Source organism: Alexandromys fortis, unplaced genomic scaffold (genome assembly GCF_014885135.2).
Source record: "Alexandromys fortis isolate MF-2015 unplaced genomic scaffold, M_Fortis_MF-2015_v1.1 scaffold_33, whole genome shotgun sequence".
NCBI lineage: Eukaryota > Metazoa > Chordata > Mammalia > Rodentia > Cricetidae > Alexandromys > Alexandromys fortis.
The window spans coordinates 4,640,750-4,662,959 of NW_026067917.1; the positions used below are offsets into that span (position 1 = coordinate 4,640,750).

The following is a 22,210-nucleotide window of genomic DNA, read 5'->3' on the forward strand; positions in this document are numbered from 1 at the left end:
TTACCCTGATACCCAAACCACACAAAGACATTACTAAGAAAAAGAATTACAGACCAATCTCACTCATGAACATTGATGCAAAAATACTAAATAAAATACTGGCAAATTGAATCCAAGAACACATCAGAACCATCATCCACCATGACCAAGTCAGCTTCATCCCAGAGATGCAGGGATGGTCCAACATAATCTGTCAACGTAATCCACCATATAAACAAACTGAAAAATAAAAACCATATGATCATCTCACTAGATGCCGAAAAAGCTTTCGACAAAATACATTCCTTCATGACAAAATAAACATTTCTATAGTGACTGAAAACCCCCAAATCAATACTTAAGATATTGAAAGACCCCCAGTGCAGGGGAGACTCTCACTCAAGTCTCGGGATAAGACGACCCCCCCAGTAACTCACGAGAGACCGAGAGACCATCCTTGCTGCAATCACACGAGGCTTTAATGATGAGATGAGACAGGAACCAGTGCACTGGGGCCGAGACTCTTAACCCACGCAGGGGGAGAGTTCGACCCCGAGTGACCTGGAAAAGCAATTTTTAAGGGAAGAAACCACAGCCCAGTGATGCGGAATTGGCAGAAAGTGTGTCACAGAAAATTCCGAAAATACCAGTGAAGATGACAAGGGGGCAACCCCCTGCCTCTCAGGACCACTCCCAAGGTCATAATCAGCTAGTTCTTAAAACACATTACAATGACAATCACAAGGGGGAAACTACCTGTTTCTCAAGATTACAACCTAACTTTATCTTCAGCTAGTTCCTGAAACAGTCACTAAACTGGCTAATCCTAGATTTTTGATTCTTCTCTTTTGCTTGGATTTTTGGCTATGTTCTTCCTGCTTGGGGGAGGGGGAACCTGGATTTATCCAGGGCTTTCTTTGGGGATACCTGGAGTTATCCAGGTCTTTCAATATAAACACAGCAAAACGCTATGTGCTGAACCATTTTTTCCCCTAAAATCTACCAAAAAAAATCCAATGATAGAAACCAAAGACAAATTACTGTACACACACACACACACACACACACACACACACACACACACACACGTTGCAGGGGGGTGCTTGTTTGTCCCAGCTGCCCAGAACTGAAATAATCACATAGAAACTGTGTCATTTAATGTATTTAATACTTAAAACTAGATAAAATATATTTTAGTCATCACATGCCATCTCCCTTTATCATCTATATCTACCTATCTATCTATCATCTATCATATCTCTATCATGTCTGCCGTCTGCCTGTCTGACTGATGGTCTAAGGACAGCTTGCTAAAATCAGTTCTCTCCTTCCACCATGAAGGTCCCAGGAACCAAGTTCAGGTTGTCTGGCTTGGCAGCAAGCACCCTTACACACTGAGCCATCTTGCTGGCCCCTGGCTGACTTTGCTTTAAACACACTCAAGGAAATTCAGTTGGGAAATGTTGGTTCTTTTAACAACTTGTACTAAAATAATTGGGCACATAAATACATACCCAAAAAGTCTTTGACCCATTTTCACACCTTATTCAAAACTTATTTCCAGTTTAACTGTAGACCTAAATGTAAAACATGAATGCATGAAATTTATAAGGGAAATTAGGAACATTATTAAAACTTTGATCCCGCTGGCGGTGGTAGTGCACGCCTTTAATTCCAGCACTCGGGAAGCAGAGGCAGGCGGATCTCTGTGAGTTCGAGGCCAGCCTGGTCTACAAGAGCTAGTTCCAGGGCAGGCTCTAAAGTTACAGAGAAACCCTATCTTGAAAAACCAAAAGCCAAAAACCAAAACCAAAAACAAAAACAAAAAAAAAAAAAAGACTTTGAACCAGGGAAAGGACTATCCCTATCAAATAAGAAAAGTTCTTTAAAATAGAGAAAAGGTTATAATTGTCTAAGGCTTCAACTTTTATTTTCTCACTACTCAAATAATGAGTCCTGAGCATGAATGAGCATATCTGTAACGCAAGCATACTTCCTCTTTCTCTACCGCCCAAACCAAACAATTCCGCAGCAAAATGATGAAAGGAATGGGCCTGACTCCCCTTTGTTCACATTTCTTCACTCATTTCTCGTCACCTGGCGCTGTTTGGCAAGTCGCTATAGGAACAAGGTGAGATACAACAAAGAAAGAAAGAAATTCGGTTTAAAAAAGAAAAAAAGTTAGGGGTTGTGGGGATGAGTCAGTCAGGAAAGTGTCGAGCATGAGGATGTGAGTTCAACACCCAGAACCCACACTGAAAGCCAGATGCAGTGGTGTGCAGCGGTGTGCACTGGTAACCCAGTGTCAGGGAGGTAGAGGCAGGCAGACCCCTGGGACTTACTGCCTAGTTGAGCTAGTAAGCCCCAGGCCAGCATGCCGTGTCTCAGACCAAGATGAACTGTGTTTCCCAAACATAGTGTGGTTCCTGAGGTTGTCCTGAGGTGCACACACATGCACACATACACACATGTACACATACACACATGTACACATACATGCAAGTACACATACATACAAGCACACACACACGTGCATAAAAACACAAGTACACATTTAAAGAAAAATAAAATGCTCTAAATAATTTGATGTTTAACCGACTTCTTGGGGAACATTTGTCCTTTTTTGCCCCAAATCGTACCTTCTCAGGCCACAATTCTCCGCAGGAAATAAGACTGCCAGGCCTGGGACCAGGTGTTCCAGTAACACTCTTAACCTGACTGACACCCTTCTATTACGTCACTGCTCAGCATCCAGCATGTTCACTAAAACATAAGTTCGCCTCGTTCTGGGGCATGTAAGCACCATGAGAACAATGACTTTCTCATTTTTAAGGATCCTGGATCCCCTGCACTTTAAACTGTGTGTGGCGCACAGTAGGTGCTTTGTGGGATGAGTTCTGCCTGAGGCTTGAATCACGGTCACAGCCCCCTCCACATCTGCACAGTGATCCTAACAAACAGACCCGAATGAGCTGGCCCTCCCCACCTGCTGTCTCCAGGAACAGTGAGGACTCATTCTTCCAGCTTCTGGACTAACTAGGTCCTGAGGAGAGAGGATTGTGGGAAGCTGTGTGCCTGGCCCGGCAGCCAAACACCGAATGCTTACTGATATCCACCATGTACGGTGGAAACGGAGAACATCAGCCGCCTAGCACCTCGGTGAAAATGACTTCGAAGCAGTGCTGAACACCGCCACTAAAGTCGCTCCCCGAATTCAGTACCAGGAAGCCCGCTTTCTAAGTCCAGAATCTACCACTGCGCTGCACGCTCACCAAGCCCCGGCCTGTTAGTTTGAAGGCAGGTAACAATGCTGAAACCAAGCCATGGCTTTGAGCAAGGGAGTGCTCTCAGGAGGACTGAGGCGGCCCTGGGCTAGGGTGGGTCGGTAGCGGAAGACCAAATTCATCTGGGAGATTTCAACTACTCATGGCCCCTCCTGGAACTCCTCCAACAGAATGAACCATTATCGCTCACTAAATGACAGCAATACGTAGAAAACTGTCACTCATCCTAAGGGGCACATAGAGAGAGAGCGTGCAAAGCCTTTTCCTGGTTTCACGTCCGACAAACGGGACCATGACTCTTAGTGACACTTATAGGGTGTCCAACACAGGGTGCCCCAGTCTTTCCTGCTGTGCTACACTCAGTTCCTTTCCTGTCCCCCAGCAACACCCTCCACTTTCCTACTAGAATCTGAATTTGCAGGAGCTATGACCGGGTGCCCACCCTTGCCTTGGCCTTCGCTTGCAGATTTCCGATTGTATTAGACGCAGAGCCCTGGGGAGATGAGTCCCACCTCGGCTCAGAAGAATATCTGGCAAAAGCCAGCACACCCCCCAGGTTTTCTGCTGCTAGGATTGCTCTACGGGTAGGCTGCCCATTCCGGCCAAAGGCACAAGGCCAACGACAAGAATTGTAAGGAAAATTCAATTTTCTTACCTAAAAGAAGACTGAGGAGAAAGCCTGATGCTTCCCTCTGCTGTGGCTGCTATCATGTCAAGGAAGGCAATGGTATCTCTGGTCCCCATGGAGTCAGGAAAACTTAGAGAAATTTCTAGAAGGCAACCTAGAGCTGTCCCTTCCCCACCCTCAGTCATCCTGTGGGAAACAACAACGTGACCCAACTAAAGTAATGTACATTAAAGTGGGCCCTGTCAGACACCCTTCCTGTGACCCAGACAGGATGTCCGCAGCCTATTCATCTCCAATTTAGAGCTAAGCTACACACACCTTCCTCGAGAAGACTCCACCATGTCCCCAGCAAGACAACCTCCAACACTGTCACCTGCACAAACATTTCCTCAAAGCCTCCACCCTCACTCCTGGCAGAGACTTTTGCATATGTCTCTGACATATGCAGGGGCACTGACAAAACGTGGAACGAGTGGATGAATGAAGCTGTGACAGAAAGCTGGCAACACACGCCGCGGCCCTGACAGGCTGGCACCTGGGCTGTTCACACTCTGGGGAAGAACTCCTGGAGGTGTCCTCAAGGAAAAGCAGACACAACGCAACGCACAGTCCTATTTTCAGCTGCCCAGAATTAAAACTACTTCTTGAGAACAGGCCTCCGAATCACCCACACTTGAGACAGTTTATCTGTCCCAGGAGCTGAGCTCACCCTCCGCGGTGTTGGTGGCACCTGGGTAATACAGGCCTGCTTCTGTCACAGAAACCCTCCCACTCCCCATCTGCTGGACCGCCTTGGACCTTCTTGCAGTCCACTGCACCCGGAAGGTCTGCTGAGGGATAGACTAAATGGAAGAGATCTCTCCACATCTATCTCTCTCTCCCTCCCTCTCTCCTCTTTCCTTCTCCTTTGCTCCTCTCATTTCCTTCAAAGATAAGACCGAAGATAAGGTGTCACCTCTATTGACCAAATGTGCCAGCCTGGTGTAGAAGGAGCTAATGTGTCCTCCCAAGGGAGCACTTGCCCTGGGAGCTCACAGGGGTGACACCTTCCACAGTAGGAGCTGCAGTCCTCTCACTTCCTTTGGAGGACCCAGTCAGTTCCTACACAGCCGCGTGAGGCAACTTTCAAGTCACCAAACCCTAACCCTAAGGAACGAATTCCGACAGTTCACAATGGCAGGAGCCGGGTGATTGCAGCTTTCTTCAAGGGGGAACATGTGCACTGACCCTCTTCATCTTGGCTGCTACAGCAGCCCGACCCTACAACTGCCACTGCCACCATCAGAGAGTCAGGATGGTGCCCACCCCTCCCAGGCACAGACAGGATCACCACCCCCCCATGTTTTCTATTCAGAAAGATGCAGGGACCTCAGGAGACATGAACTGTCGAATACGTTAACACCTGAGGGATACACATGGAGAAAACCCTCAGGCATGCTAGGTACCTCATGAGCACCAAATAATTTAAGGCCATTCGATGACCATTAACGGCGATTTTATCCTGGAGGAAACAGGCTCGGAGAAGTTAAAGAGCTTGCTCAAGGTCACAGCACTAGTAAGTGAACTGAAATTTAAACACCACTCTCTGGACTACTCTTCCCGCTTCACCACTCTGATCCCCAGTCACCGGGAGGTGGGCAGCACCCCTTCACCCCACAACACCCCAGGGCGCACAGACCCGTGAAGACTTACTATGTATGCCCCCCTGGAGTAAGGGCAGCCCCGCCGACCCAGCTTCACCGAAGCCTGGGTAACTAACCAACGTGTTGGTTAGTGATTTAACAGCCAAAGTAAAGCGCTGCGAAAGGGGAGCGGCGGTTCCCGCCTACCGGGATGAAGCGCCGCAGAGGGACGGGCGGAAGCTGGCTCGCACTTGGCCGTGCGGTCGCTCCCCAGCCTCAGCGGTGGCCTCCAGCCGCAGAGTCCCCGGGAGACCCTCCCAGCTCGGCCCGGCACGTCCAGCTGTGGGCACCTGCGCTTCCCTGCGGCTCGGAGAGTCGCGGCTTGGGTCCCGCCGGCTGTAGCGCAGCGCCCGCCGCAGCCGCTCGCCCCTCCCAGCCCCGGCTCTGCAGCCCCGCGCGCACGCGGCCGCCCCGCAGAGCTCGCCCGGCTCACCTACCCGGTCGCGGCCCGCGGACTCCCGGCGCCTCGCTCGGCTCCCAGCCTGGGCTCGCGGCACCCGCCCCGGGCTGGCGTTGACTGGGACAGCGCGGGGCGGGGCGTGGCTCCTCCCCACCCCGAGCCACCTGGGGCGACCGGGAGGGGCGGGCCGACAGGTGAGAGCCTCACGCGGGGGTGCGGCCCCGGGTGCCCGCTTGGGGACGCCGCCAGGATCCTGCTCCCGGTGGCATGAAGCCGAGCGAACGCGAGTAGATCGCTTAATGTACCCGAGCAGCAGAGCTGTTCCCACACAGCCTGGCCGCCTGGGAAAAGAGCACAGACCCGAGGGAAGCAGCTAGACTAGAGGGACACTGCCACCCTCCAAGAGTGGGATGCGAGTCCCTCAGGGGTGAGAACGGCGAGGCCAGGAGTGCAACTTACTTCAGATACAGAACTCAGGCCTTTTCGACCGTTCGGCTCTACCTTCCCAAGCCTCGTCCACCCCTCGAACGATGTCTCTCCACCTTTTAAAAGAGTATTTTATGCTATAAATGAGATAGTTCCCGATTGCGATGTCCTCCCCAGCTCTGGATAGTAAGTCTAACCTTGCTTCTCTTCTGTTGTATATCCAAAGACTTGTACAAACCCAGGGCAGCCCCGGGCTCGATTAAAAGCAAAAGAATGCTTAGGTAATCTCCCCAGGCTGGCTGCAGCCTTTCTCTATGTTTCCATTTGAAAGCAAGTTTCCTGACTTGTAGGCCATTCTTTGTATCACTTCCCTTCCCAGCACTTCCAACCAGACAGCTTGTAGGAAGTATACACTCTCAGGACACCTCTGTTAAGTGCTCCGACAACTCTGTAAATTAGGAAGAGGGACTTATGGGAATAGGATGGCTGACTTCACCAGTGGGAACTCCACCCCCATCCCCCAGGAGGTGCTCCTGAGATCCAGGCCTGTATCTCTAAAGACAGCAGAGTGGCCTGGGACCCTGAGGTCCTTGCCTGCTGCTAGAAGAACTTGGCTGGAGGCAGATCTGTAGAAACCAGGCACAGATGTGGTCTCTGCGTAGACCTATGGGCACTGCAGGTCAAGGGGCACCTAAGCCAATGGCATTTGCAGAGGTCCCTCACAGATTCTCAGAGTGGAACATTTTTAAAGTTTTCCATTTAACAGACAGATGGTCTTAAAACACACACACACACACACACACACACACACGTACATCTGTGCGGTACAGCTAGTCCCACACTGGCTTCGTTTATGGATTCACAGAGAAATCTACTCCCCGTTGGATAAAGGAAGCACCCGTCCGTTTTAGAGACACACAGAGCCCATCCTTCTTTTAACAAGGGTCCTTCCTTGGCTGCGTGCTGAACTTCCAAGGCAAAAGTCAAAGATGCTCCACCAAGGTGACAACAGGGCCAAGCGGGCTGCTCCATCCCTCTGCCTGACGACAGGCCAAACCCTGTCTGGACCAGGGCCCCTCTTTCATCAATGAATCCTACACAAGGGAGTAGTTAAGATCTAGTGCTACCCAGCCTGCCTGGTCACACTAGACAGGCCATCCTGGAAAAAAGTTACAGAGAATGCCCCACCTAGGTGTGCCTAACCACCACAGCTCCCCCTCCCCCGCCACACCGTGGCAGGTATAGAGGCTGGTGTCCCAGGGTGGGGCCATGGCAAGGCCTGCCCGCGCTGGGTCAGCCACTAGCGCCAGCAGGTGGGACTGAACAAAGGAGCCGCTCCAGGTCCCACCCAGGAGAAGCAGGCCCAACCCTCTGTCTGTTTTGGTTTCAGTCAGTGGAGCTTGTGACTTAAGAGCCTTTCGTGTGTGTGTGTGTGTGTGTGTGTGTGTGTGTGTGTGTGTGTGTGTGTGATCACGGCTGCGACAGCCTTGTGAGTGATGCCACCCGGAAAGGCTGAGAAGCTTCCAGAAAACACAGTTCTACCCCAGCCTCCTTCCTCTCCTTACCTGCCCATTTGTGTATGGGTGTGAAGTTACTCACTGGAGCATGGGATACCTACCTACCAGTGGCCGCACACTTAAGAACAAAAGAATAATTGTCCTTCCCCAGCTGCTATCGATTGCCAAGCCCTCCTCAGGAGGGGAGGGGCTGCGAGAGCACCTCCCCTAACTATTTTGGCTGGATTTACCTTGTATAGGGTTTGTGCAGGTGACCACAGCTTGTATGAGTTCCTGAGTAAAATTGCTATGTCAAGGCCAGAAGTTTGCATTTCCCAGCGTCCTTCTCCATCATCTATCTGGTCCTTACCTTCTCTCCGATATTCTCTGAGCCAGGGAGGAGGTTATTGAGGAAGAGATCCTGATTAGGGATGAGTACTTAATCTCTTATTCTTAGCACTTCAACCAGTTCAGCGTATTTCTTTTTTAAAAAAACATCTTATATACTTCCATGCCAGAAGAGGGCATCAGAACCCATTTTAGATGGTTGTGAACCATCATGTGGTTGCTGGGAATTGAACTCAGGACCTCTGGAAGAGCACTATACATAACAAATAAACCTTTTAAAAAAAGAGAGAGCGAGAAAGAGAAAATATCCAAAGAGGGACAGGATCTTTTAAAAATGAATCCTAGGATACTTTACCTTTTAAATCCATGTATACATTAATATTTTCTGTGTATTCTTTTTAGTTTTTGCTTTTTGTTTTTTTGTTTTGTTTTGTTTTGTTTTTTTGAGACAAAGTCCCTCTAGAATAGCCCTAGCTACCCTGGAACTCTCTTTGTAGACCAGGTTGGCCTACAACTCACAGAGATTCCCCTGCCTCAGCCCCCTAAGTGCAGGGATGAAAGGTATGCACCAATCACACTTTGCCCTTGGTACATTTCTTTTTGAGACTCTGTGTGTAGAATTCCGGGCCCTGAGAAGCCACTCAGTTAATTATAGTAGGCATGGGAGTAGTAGAGAGAAATAGCCAGAAAGACGCAGATAAGAAAGAGCCAAGAACTAGGATTTGGCTTCTATGGTTCTGGATCACAGCATTTGAGCTGAAATGAGAAATTGGGAGATAAAAAAATGCAATGATAACTAACCTTTAATGAGTGGCTATTTTGTGGCCGGCACTATTCTAAATACCCAGGACCCCAGACCCTGCAAATGCATTCAGTATTGTGGTGTCTCCCCCACCCCCACACACACTTCACCCCTTCTCTTCATTCCATTTAACATCACTTGTTGAAGAGCTGAAACTCTTCAGTCACATGTTCACGTGACAAGTCTATAAAATGTGGCCAATGCCACACCCTCAGGATGCGGGAACACTGACCTTCAGAGGTCCAGTGAATGCCGTGCCGTCATGTGACCCCTACCCAGAGAGCCACTTTCTTTCTTTGCTGGGTCTGAGCTGAGATGGGCAGCAGACACAGCAGGCGTGATTATTGCAGCAACCTTTCCGGGGCTCCTGGGAATGTCAGCTGGAGAGGGAACAGAAAATAATAAAAGTCCAGCCTCGTCTCTTACTGACTGTGAAACCCGCCACGTGCCCAAGGACAGCCAAGGATTGAGTTTCTTAAGATTTTTGATGTTGGTCACAGTACCGATGTAGCAAAAAGTGCTATGGGCTTACATCTCACGTCCTAGGCCCGCATGCAGAATTTTCAAGGTGGTACAAGCTCTGTATCCTTGAGGAGACTTCAGAACGATGAGGCGGCCCCCTCCTGGGGTGAGCAGCAAACCTGCATTGCCGTGTCTTTCCATCTCTCTCACTCTTGGCAGACCCACCCGGGGACCAGAGTGAATTTGCTTGGCTGGTTAAAGCCCAGCAGCCAGGAACATCCTCTTCTTACTTGAATTCCGAGCATCATGGAGACCCGAGCTGCCAACTCAGGATCTGCTCACAGTCCTGGCAACGAGAAGGTTCAAATGCCTTTCGGTGTTCTGTTTGTCATTTTTTGAGGTGCTGGCAGTCAAACCCCAAGGTTCACAGGCACAGTGTCTCGCTGAGCTATGTCACTGGCTCCTGTTGTGGTATTCCTCTGATTTATGTTACTTCCAAAGGCCACACAAACACACTATCCCTGTACTGAGGTAGAGGGAAAGACTGTTTTCCATACTAGCATGGGGAAACTCCTTTTGTGGGGGGGAAAAAACCCTCTATAAATTACCACTACTATTCCAGCCACACTCTTCTTCAGGAGCCTGCACAGCCGGCTCCTTCTACCACAGAGGCCTTGCCACCATGTTTTCTGCATGGCCCTGGAAGGTCATAAGTAGTCATTTTACAGAGGGCTGCTGCCTGGTTTACAATTCGCTCTGAGGAGATGTAGACTCAGTTTTACCCCAATTCTGCTGAATACAAGGCAGAAGCTTGACCTTCTTGGCTTTCTGTTGCTGTGTTAAACACCATGATCAAAAGCGACTTGGGGAGTAACTGGTTTATTTCTGGTTGCAATTCCAGGTGACCATCCAGCAGGGAGGGGAGTCAAGGCAGGAACCTGGAGGCCGGAACTGAAGCAGAGACTATGGAGGAGTGCTACACACTGACTTGCTCGCGTGGCTTGCTCAGTTTGCTTTCTTATACAGCCCAGGACCACCCACCCAGGGATGAACCACCCTATACCACCAGGGAGCTGGGCCCTCCCACTTTAATCCTTAAACAAGGACATGGCCTAGAGACATACCTATAGGAGGACAATCTGACCGAGAGAGTTCCTCAGTTGAGGGTCCCTCTGCCCAAATATGTTTAGATTTGTGTCAGGTTGACCAAAATCGCCCGGCACTGTATGCAAATGTTTGTGGAAAGAATCCCAGACTAGGGGCTGGAGAGATGGCTCAGAGGTTAAGAGCATTGCCTGCTCTTCCAAAGGTCCTGAGTTCAATTCCCAGCAACCACATGGTGGCTTACAAGCATCTATAATGGGGTCTGGTGCCCTCTTCTGGCCTTCAGGCATACATGCAGACAGAATATTGTATCCATAATAAATAAATAAAATCCCAGACTATAGTGTAATGCTATCAATTATTGGGCCAGGTGTTTGAAGCTTTTCTTTTCTTTCTTTCTTTTTTTTTTTTTTTGAGACAGGGTTTCTCTGTAGCTTTGGAGCCTGTCCTGGAACTAGCTCTTGTAGACCAGGCTGGCCTCGAACTCATAGAGATCCACCTGCCTCTGCCTCCTGAGTGCTGGGATTAAAGGCGTGTGTCACCACTGCCTGGCTTATTTGAAGCCTTTCATTCACAAAGGGAGAGGGGCAGCTACTGGATTGCTATTCTAAATTGCCTTGAGTGACTGGCCCATAGTGCACAGTCAACTAATGACTGTGGTAAGGCCTTTCCAGGGCAGATGTCCATCTTGATCATGACCGCTCATGTCAGAAAGGCTTCCAATGCTGCGGTGCGTCCTTCTGTCCTGGAACCACAGCTTTGATCGTGATGTGCCAAGGCTTGATGCAGCAGAACGGACCCTGCGGAGAAGCCATTGCTCTGGGGCCTGGACTACTCCGCTGACCACATGCATGAAGTGAGTGGAACCATTTGACCTGAGCAGAACTAGATGGTTCGGCACGATCCCTTCCCATCCTGTGGTTCCGCTGTCTGCCAGATGCCCCTCAAGTCGCCTCTACATATTTGCTGATGTGTTCTTTAAGGGCACCTCAATTTATTTGTTCTGCATAGTTAAACAAAAGCCACTTTGGAAGAATATCGTTTGTTTCATTTACAACTGCTAGGGGAAAATAGGCATTCAGTACCAGCTACCAACCTGAACTGCTGAGATGGAGGCGTAGGATCATCATAGAGGGAACTTAAGCTCTGGGGTCAAAAGAGGGATGTGGGCAGGTTTTCGCTACCTCCTGCTGCTTGGGTTTCCAGAGACAAGGCACATGGGACGTAGTCTATGACCACAGTTATCTCATGTACTTTTGCACAGCAGCCCAGGGGGCACAGGGGCTGATGTGTATAGTGGACAACTACGGTGCCTGCGGAGTCGGGAAGGGAGGCCTCCTGTACCTGGTCTGCTACAGAAAACATTCGAGATGCTGGCAGAAGCTGGACGAGGTGTGTGTGTGTGTGTGTGTGTGTGTGTGTGTGTGTGTGAGAGAGAGAGAGAGAGAGAGAGAGAGAGAGTGTGTGTCTTGGTTAAATGACTCTTGAGTGTCCCTAGTTCCCTGTGGGAAATTGCTAAACCCCTTCGGAAATCCTGCTGGCATCTCATCTTCTGGCATTAACTGAGATTACCAAACTTCCTCTTCCATCAGCAGGAAACTGCAGCGTCTCCTCCCATAATCCAAGGTCAGGACTCAAATCCTGACAAGCTCTCTGGGGTGAAAAGTGTCAAGGCACCACAGGGAAACTAGCCTGAAACCTGGCTGCAGTTACCCAAGGGCCACCGTGTAACACCTTAACAGTTGCTTTTCCTCTAACTGAAAGAAGGTGGGGAGGTGCAATAGTTTGTGCGTCCCCACCCCCACCTCCCCAGAGCATATGCCAAAACTTAATACCTAGTTAGACAACACTGAAGCTGGGCCCTGTGGGAAGGTCGCTAAGTCGCTATTCTATTGCTGTGAGGACACCACAACCATGGCAACTGATATTTTTAAAAAGTATTTAACTGGGGCTTGCGTACAGTTCAGAGGTTTAGCCCATTGTCATCATGGCAGGGAGCATGGTGGCAGGCAGGCAGGCAGGGTGCTGAAGTAGTTGGGAGTTCTTTATTCTGATTCTTAGGAGGGTTAGAGGGGGGTAGAAGTGGGGAAGGGGGTAGGGGTAACACACTTCCTCCAACAATGTCATACCTCCTTTCAAATAGTGCCACTTCCTGGTGACCAAGCATTCAAATATGAGCCTTAGGGGCCCATTCTCATTCACACCACCACAGAAGGTAACTAGGTCGCTAGAATGGAGCCCTCATGAATGGGGTGAGTGCTCTTATGGAAAGATCTCCAGAGGGCCCCTGTTCCGTGATGTTAGGCACCAGAGAAGTCAAAAGAATAAAGCTTGGAGGTTTTCACCAGACCCCATCTGTTAAGATCTGCTGGCCTGGCCTGTCACGTGGGTATCCTGTCCCTTTAAGAGACAAACCCCGCCTACTCCCAATCTCCCAAGCAGATCTTGCACCTCCTCCAGCCCCTTGCTCTCTCTCTTTCCACCTCTCTTCTGAAGAGGTAACTACTGCTTCTCTCTCTCTCCCTCTCTCTCTCTTCTTTCCCCTTCTCCCCTTTCCTTTTCCCTCCATAACCCACTAAATAAACTCTATACCCAAACTCTCTCTGCATGATGTATCTGTCTGTCTCTCACCTGCTGCAGTCTCCCACCCGCCAAGGCATCAGGGGACTCACCAAGGCGCCAGGTCACCAGGTGCTACCCTTTGTGGGACCCCAGTCCCTCCCCCCTTATATCTTTAAAACGGAATAACACCATCCACACTGAAATCCTGATGGTAGACGCCCAGCCTCCAGAATGGTCAGAAATAGATGCACTGTTTACGCCCAGTCTATGACACTTCATTATAACACACCCAGCTGACCAGAAAAGAATAAGGAAGCCTTTAGACAGAGGACAATGAGAGATTGGATTTCACGGGGTGGGAGCCAGTGATTCCCAAGGCCCTGTCCATTGCCTTTTTCTTAAATGTTGGGGGAGATCCATAGAAGGCAAGAGCTGGAGTTCACAATGAAAATGTCTCCTCCTAGAATAGCTGTGATATTAGCACTCACCTCGATGTAAGCAGCGCCATTAAAAATACTTTCCTATGGATTCTCGTTTGACCCCTACAACACAAAGAAATATACAGGCGGCAGTAAGCTAAATCTTAGTAATTTGGGTATGTTCATGAGGTCTTTGAGTCTGCAGGGTTCAACGCTTGATTGTGCTCCTGTAGCTGGCCAAACAGACTCAGAGTTGGCTCCAGGGTCAAATCCATCTTCCTTTCTGTTGTAGAATCACCCTGTAGAATCACTGCCCAATACTATGAACCTACACTCTAGGAGAATCTTGTATCTACGAGGACACTGGCGCCAAGAGCCAGGACTGGCTGAAGGAGTAAGTGTTCCACCATCCAGACACTATCTGGAGCCAGTGGGCCCTGGCCAAGTCTTGACAGCTCCTCAGAAAAGTCCTCCCAGGACAGGCACAGGTAATGGGAGTTTGTGCTAAGTGGGGAGCTTGTGAGGGAACCCCACTTTGTTTCCAGCCTTCCTGTAGTTGGACTTGCGTGTACATGTGTGGTATGATTGGCATGTTTGTGTTTTCCAAAACTTAAGCTCTAAGATGAAATCCAATTAATCATTCTGACAGGTCAGGGGATGGAGCCGCGGCTCTCAGCCGGGGATGCGCGGCTACCTCTAGAGGGGCCTCCCACATCCGCGGGGATGAGGGAACCACTGTCCAGCACCTCCAGATCTTCCTCAGGAGCCTGTGGAGGGAGGGCCAGAGTGTGCTGATCCTTCTGACTTAAACAAAGAACTGTGCTTTAGACTTTAAATGCAGAGATTATCGTCTTGAAAAGAAAAACTTATGAGTAATGTAACATCTTATAAACACAATAGTAGACAAGTTGTGACGATGACTGGTATACTGCCGAGGGTGCCCTGTATAAACAAGGTTCTTCCAGGCACAAGGGTGCTGCTGGTGTAGCCTCCATCACAAGCCCAGAGCCAGGGTCTGCAGGCAGCCTTGCATATCCAAGTCTTCCTACGACTGGTTGAAGTCATTCCAATGATGAGGTTGTCTTCACTTCCTGTGAAAATCTCCTCAAGTATAAAGTTTTATATACATCCTTAATTTTAAAAAATGGGAGGAGGCCCCTGGGGCTGGTTGCTGGTTATTTATCCATTTGTGAAACACACACACAATCATCGTTTTGAGGGGCAGTTTTGCTAGCTGTTGAGCAAACAAGCCCCGGAACTAGGCTTTAAATCCTGGCTGCTCCTCTTGCCGGCTGCAAGAACTTGGGCAAGCTACTTAACCCCTCTGTGCCCTCTCCTCACCTGTGAGAAGAGATAGCAGCACCTACCTCATGGGGTTATTAGAAGGATTAGATGGATTAATACATGTAAGACACTTAAAATAGTGCCGGGCACACAGCCAGATTGCTCTCGCGAATTAATTGCTTACTATGGCTTTCTGGGTGCTTTAAGTTCCTGACGCTGACACATGTCACCCCAAACAAGTTTGTAGGTTTCCCTAGTTTACACAGTCCGTAGCACTCACATTTTTGCTCTGCATAAATCTTCTTAAGGGCTGTATGTATGGTGAGGCTCTTTTCCAGTTCCATCAAAAATATGGTGAGGGTCTGGAAGGTGTTATGTTATCTGGGACTCAAAAACCAAACCAAACCACACCTTACACAAGGCAAGCAGACCAAATGCGGAATCCCAGCCTTTGTCGCTGAAGGCACAGGGAGGAGAGGCCTCCCACAGTGGCTACCTAGGGATTTTTTTTTTTTCCGAGACAGGGTTTCTCTGTGGCTTTGGAGCCTGTCCTGGAACTAGCACTGTAGACCAATGGTTATGAGCTCAACTAACCACACAGAAACTGATGTCTTCTTTGCAGACTGGATGAAGAACCACCAAAAGCCAGGGAGAGTCAATCCCAGAGTTCAAGAGGCCTCCTGTCAGGGACCCCATGTTGTCATCTCGGGCATCAGAGCAAGGCCCCCTGCTTCTGTTCAGCGTGTTATGTACCGTAGACACATTACGAGACATGGCTGTCAAAAATGTCAGAATCACACCGGCCACACTCACGCCACCAGTGCCTGCTGTGGCAGATACTTTCTCTGTTCGATTTGTCCTGAGGATGCTTTAGCTCAGAGGTTCTGGGAAACAGCTTAAGGACAGGTCAGAGCCAGGGACAGGAGACCTGGAGAGAGACCTCCTCCCAGGAACTGCCGTGGTAGCCCCACTGGGGAACAGAACCTCGCTCCTGATCGGTGGGGTCACCTTGCTGACACTGAAGTGTGCTTTGTGGCCTGTTTCTTTCAGAGGACTGCTTCCCATCTTAAACAGGGATGGAGTTAACCACGTAAGTCACCCTCAACAAGGTCCTATCTGGGTAGGGCCTCTTCTGAGCTATGTGGAGAATACTTTCTAGACAGATGGATAAACATCATAAAAGCACACCATTTGCAGTGCCCACAGTCACCCTTATTAGCCATTCATTTAGCATTCATCTTTTCCGTTTAAAAATTCTCTAAGTCATTTCACTATTTTGTATGGCTGTTTTTCCTGAGTGTATTATCTATGCACCATGTGCATGCAGGGCCCTCAAAGGCCAGAAGAGGGCATCAGATCCCCTGGACCTGGAGTTACAAAGTGTTGTGAGCGTGTCTGTGTGTGTGTGTATGTATGTGTGTCTGTGTGCGTGTGTGTACACCTTCACTCCATCGCTCATCTTTTCCATTGTTAATTGATTAAAACAAAGAGGTTTACCATCTGGCGCCCATGCACCATTAGTAACATCAACAAAACCTCAAGAACAAGACGGCTTACACACACAGGTCCATGCGTAGTCACACAACTCCGGTGCCTTGGAGGCAGGGAATGGTTCTCACTTTAGAGCTTTAGAAAAACCTTATTCATCAGATAATCCTGTGGTCTGTCGTTGGTCATTTTCCAAAGGCCTCAGACACTAGTGTCTTCTCATGAGATTTCAGATTTTTGTCTTAAAACTAAGAACCAACACAAAATGGGATTGCACTTGGCTCAATCATTCTCAAAAGACACCAGGAGGCATTCAGCATAAATAAGACCCGGTTCCTCAGATGAAGGATGGCAGGCAGGGCACGATGCCTGCCATGAGAACAGGCGTTTTTCTTAGGCAAGAAGAAGCTCAGCCATTTCCCTGCTGGTTTATTGAGCTTTGATTTGATTCTGCCATTACATAGTTGATGTCACCATCTGAATCTTAACCGTCCCCACAGGCTCATGCTTTGAGCATTTGTCCCATTTGGAGTGTCATTTTGAAGGCTGTGGCGCCCAGTTGACTGAAGCCGATCACTGGGGCACTTGAGGGTTATACTTGCCTGGGGTTCCAGCCTCCTTTTTCTCCTTCCTGGTAACCGTGATGTTGGCAGGTACCATGGCTGCCATGGCTAAGCCTCTCAGCATGCTTTGCCCTACTACAGTGGAGACATCCTGAAACCAGGCACCAAAATAAATCCTTCCATCATCAGTTTTGCCACTCTGATGAGAAATAACATTTAAAAATCCATATTTTTCTCAGAGATAAAGGTAGAAATATTATCTTTTATTATTTTAGTTTTACTGTGCAAATTTAAGCAGATATCAAGCCAATGAAGAAGAGGAGGAGGAAGGAGAGATAGAGAGATAGAGCAAATGCAAAGCAGACTTAGGTAGTACTCCCTGCTGAGTGGCTGTTCCTTTTTAATGAACTTCTTTCAAAAGAAGATTCAATCCAACACAAACTTCCCACCCTCAAGTCAGATGCCCTACTGAGACTCAAACAAGGACGCCAGACCAGTCAAAGCTTAACTCAGTTTTATTGTCCAGTTTTGAGTACTTTCAAATTATACAACATGCAGTCTGCCAGAGTATCCGTTCATCTTCATTTAGAACCTAGGAGATAACCAGGCTTTTCCAAGGGCCGGGGCAGGGGGTTACTCCCAGATCTTTGGGGGACATTTCCATCTCACAGGATAGCTATTTAATACACACTGCCACTCTCCCCATCAAACCACAGAAACAAGTTTCTCCACAATTTTTTTAATGAACTCTACTGTACAGAACATAAAGCCCGGAGAACACAAATCTGCAGTAGACACGACACTTCACGAACTAGACACAGAATTCTATAGAGCCCTGTTCCCCTTGAAGCCGCACACACGGCAAGTGTTTAGAATTGATGCACAGTTCTCAGTGACTAAGCAGACCTCAGAGAATGGTGCCCCTTTGGCAGTTATCTGGTTCTTACTCAACATTCTTTTAAAACTCAAAATGAAGTTATGGCAGTTTTTAACAGTGATGGTGCTTTAGCTTTCTCAAGCTAGTCAGGATGAGACAATCAAGTGAAACTTGCCCAAGCTCCCCCAATGCCTTTCACCTAGAGTCCCCATGGCGCCTGTCCTTCAAAGGAAGGGACTGTTGAGGCCTTATGTTCCTAGAGCTCTTTTCTAGAAAAGGAAAGCACACAAAAACCTTCACGCTCTGGTGAAGTCTTGGTAGCCTGCTGAGACCGAAAAATCACCTCTCTCCGTGAACTCAATGACGAGGAGTCACTGGATCTATTCAGGATGAACGTTCTTATCCCTTTATCTATTCTAGCGTCTATACAAATCCTGATTTTCTTCATCTGCGATTCTAGAGGCTTTAAAAGTTTTACCGCCTCTTACTGTTATACTACCTGCTGTCCAATAGAGCAAACTGCTCTGCATTTGAAGAGGTGATATGGACGTGCAGGATTCTCTAAAAAACGCAGCTGTTGCTGTGAGTCCCAACCATGACCGCATTCACCGTCAGCACCCCACGGTCCTACAGGCAAAGGGTATCTGTATAAACCGCATCTCAGCACAAACGTTCAAGAAGTGGGCACAAAGTAGTAAGTTATTCAGAGTACACATTGACATACACATCAGCCATATACAGCATATATGACCAAAAACGTAACCATCCATTTGGCTGTTCAGAAGTGAGTTTTTTAAATTTAGAATATAGGATGCAATAGTCTTTCAACAATGAAAATTTTTATAAATATGGCCTTTTAAAAAAGCGCCCTGAGAGTAGACTGTCCTGATAAAAGAATTAATAGTCAAAGTGAGATTAAGGGACCCGCCTGAATAAACTAAATAATCTGTTCCAATGATGTGTCTGGCTTTTAGTCACGGTGTGAGAAAATTAGATTAGCGGTCTTATAAAGACTGGCGCTAGATGAACTGACTGGCTGATCAGCAGCTAGCAGAATTATCTCTAAAAGACATCAAAGCCAACTTTCTCCGTGAATAAAAGTACAGCGAATTTTGTAAGGCCCTTGTAGAGATCAAGCAACGGGAACTACAAATGAGAACTGTCCTTTGAAACTTGAAAGTGCCCCACAGTTCTCCAGAAGTAGAAAACGGGAACCTAGGGGGAAATTGCTTTAGAAAGAATCTAAAATAATCCATTTTATAATGGGTTGTTTTAATGAAAGCCAAGAGCAGGGTATTACTGACCTGTGCCCAATTTCCAAACGCAATGTAGCACAGTTGTCTAAAAGACAATAGCAGGTCCTACAGACGAGAAGCATTTGATCGGTAGTCCTCTTAACAGGGCACCACTTCAGCTTCCAAGGCCAGGGGGCAAGTACAGATGGCGAGCTTCTAATCTGGCATCAGTCAGGACCTGATAAGGTTTGCAAACTTGCCCTGCAGAGGACCCACAGACTCCAGACAGCAGCCAAGCAGTTATGCTGAGCAGACAGTGGCAACAAAATTAAACCAAGGGGACACAGTTAGACAAGCACAGAGCCATCTCTGTGAAATAAATACTTGAGTAGAAGGCGTCTTCTTTTCACGGCTAGATAAAAACAAACGCATGTGGCTAAAGGATGCCATCTAACAAATCAGTCAAAGCGATGTCGCTTTGTTAGGGAAAGGCTATACAAAAAGAATCTGAGAGGTAATGTACATGGCACTCAATATTTTACACGTGCATGTGCACAAGCACACACATGAACTACACTAGCTTTTTCTAGCCCCACCCTCGCAGCCTGGCACAGACTTGACTTCAGTGGTGCGCGCTTACACAGACACTGCGAGCTTACACTTCTCGGGCACATAGAGGTGCCAGGATGGATGATTTCTCTGAGACTGGCAGGGATGTTACTAACTAACTCTCACACTAATGAAAACAAATAACAGCACACAGTCCCGACTTACTTAAACCTGTCCGTTTCGCTTGAAACTCTACTCCTACTTGGCAACTGATCCTTTCAGTAAGCCCAACTGGAAGTAAGGGAATCACTTTTAGACTCACAGATTTGAATAAAATAATAACTCAATGTTAAAAAAAGAATCCAGTTATATTGCTTTTTCCACCCCCTAACTGTGCAGAGAAGAAAAAGTCTATTTGGTGCCAAAGCAATTCAAATCAGCAGCTCGCAATGATGGGTTACAATGAAGACGAATTCCCAGACAGGCACAACTCTCGTCCATGACTTTCCCCGGAGGGAATTCTTTTCCATCTACTGGAATGATGCTGGATTTCTTTAGCAACATCTCCTTAAGCTCATGATGATTTGCTGAGCACAGGCCATCCCAATGCAGGTTCCAGGGGATCAGGAGGAAGCGGTGGGGGGGAGGGGGAGCATCCTCATCTCCACTCATCCAATTCCGCAGCATTTCCAATACTTCTATAGGAATGATGCTCGAACAACTGGTCTGGCAGAGACTAGTCACTGCAGGTTCACCAGCAAGCAGCTCGGAGGTGAACTGTGTGTCTCTTCGTATTTTCATAGATGTGTCTGAATGAGCAAATTCTACACTGCTACTGTCCAACCGTTTTTCTGCCTTGAAGAAATCTGCTTTGCATTTTTAACAGATGCCATACTAAAAGGTATATTTTACAGATCCAAAGATATGACCAGGTTATTTAAAATGCTCTCTGGGGTTGGTTTTGGAAAAGTGTTCAGAATGAAAATTTTGAACCCTATAGCAGCACTTTTTTTGTTCCCTAAAAATATAAAGTAATGTGTTTATTTTACAGGAAGCCGGACAGTCGAGGCGGAGCATGGCCAGAGCACTTGGTTGTCTCCTCATAGACGGCGCAGCAGGGCTTTCGTTCCGTTCCAATGGGTCAATGCACTGCAGGGACCTCCCTAGACCACACAGCCCTGGAGGCCGAGGAGTGGGAATGGTTCAGAGCAGAAAGTGGGCATTTTGTAAGCACCTCCTTCCAGTCCTTAGGAGACAGATCCAAGCACGTATCTGTACACACAAATTCTACACAGCTCAGACACCTGAATCTGCTGTACTACAGACGGCTGGGCAAGCACGTGTAAAAAGAAATGGAGACTTATATAGGAGAGGGGAAGAAAGGAAAGGGTGACTAATATAGTCCTTTTCATGCTACGCGGAGTCGTATCTGTTGGAAAAGAAGGAGAGAGAGAACACAGGAGTTAGGGATCAGCAGGGATTCGTGCCTCAGCCCTTCGCTTCAGTCTCCATGTTTGGAGAGTTTCGCCATACAAATGCAGTGCGAGCCATTTATTTTATTTCTTCCAGCGTCTGCATTAAAACGTTAAAAATGAAGGGGAAAATTAATCTTAATCATCCATTTATGTACTCTAGTATTAAAATACCACTTCATATGTCCACGTGGAGCTATGTTTCACCACAGTGTTGCCACTGAGATTTCTGCACGCCCCAGCCTGAGAGTGTGGTGTCTATTTCTCACTATCTGCGCTTCTTGGTTGGGCCTTGGCTAACATAATGGATCATATAGCTTTTTTTTTTTGTACCTCCTGGAGTTAAGTATTTTTGTCCCGACACAATCTTGATATTCTCTTCTGAGAGTCAGTATGCTCTGAATCTGTGTGCAGTCAGAGCAACACAAAGTATTTCCAGCCCTAAGGAACAACCAGGCCGTCAGTCACTTGTTAACCGGTATGGGTATCACCAGGCAGGTCAGGCGTGGTCCTGACCAAAGCAGGTCAGGCATGGTCCTGACCGAAATGTTCCACAAAGAGGGGACTTATCTTGAGGTGTGTTTTGCTGCAGTGGAGTCATTAAAGTTGCAGTATGACACTCCCTTCAAGTTCACTCCGCCTCTCACTGGAGGCCTGTCCATCTGGTCCTGGGCAGGTCCACAGGATGGGCATCTTGGACCAATCCTTCCTAGAAGCCAACCCTGAGTGGTCCTCCTTTAATTCTAATAAATACTCAGAACATACCCAAAGAATCAGTTCCTGCCAGCATCATGGGGGCCTGGCCCATCTGTAATCTGGCCTGAGGATTTCCTGCAGAGCTCCTGGTACCCTAGGCTTGGAGAGGTAGGGGGACATGATGGGCAGGTACAGCCTTATCCTTATGAAACCCAAAGGAAGGGGCACAACAGCACAAAGAACACCTCATCTGCTCTCCCGAGTTAAACAAGCCTCCTCACAGACAGATATCCCGTTTCCCTCTAGCCTCCAGTCCAAACTGATGCCCACCGGCAATGTCTCGCCATCCTGCCTCTGTCGGCACTTTTGCTTTGTTCCTTCCAACCTCCTCATTTATCCTGTAAGCAGCATCATGTATTTTGCATAAGTAAACACAACATAAATTGTATATAAA

At 48.1% G+C, this 22,210-nt stretch overlaps 2 protein-coding genes across 5 annotated transcripts in view; both read right to left on the minus strand.

The window, feature by feature from the left end:
* Positions 1-6,263, minus strand: part of Lypd6b (LY6/PLAUR domain containing 6B) — a 163,981-nt gene extending 157,718 nt beyond the window's left edge. For 3 of the 4 annotated variants that reach the window (XM_050139918.1, XM_050139915.1, XM_050139917.1), the window contains exon 1: positions 6,011-6,263. The gene's annotated coding sequence lies outside the window, so the exon portion shown is untranslated. Of the gene's footprint in view, positions 1-5,583; positions 5,956-6,010 lie in introns of those variants that run through there. The other variant, XM_050139916.1, reaches the window with a different exon arrangement.
* An 11,192-nt stretch (positions 6,264-17,455) lies between these two features.
* The window catches only part of Kif5c (kinesin family member 5C), a 156,789-nt gene continuing 152,034 nt past the window's right edge, over positions 17,456-22,210 (minus strand). Inside the window, exon 26 of the mRNA XM_050139912.1 lies at positions 17,456-21,017. The gene's annotated coding sequence lies outside the window, so the exon portion shown is untranslated. The remainder of the gene's footprint in view (positions 21,018-22,210) is intronic.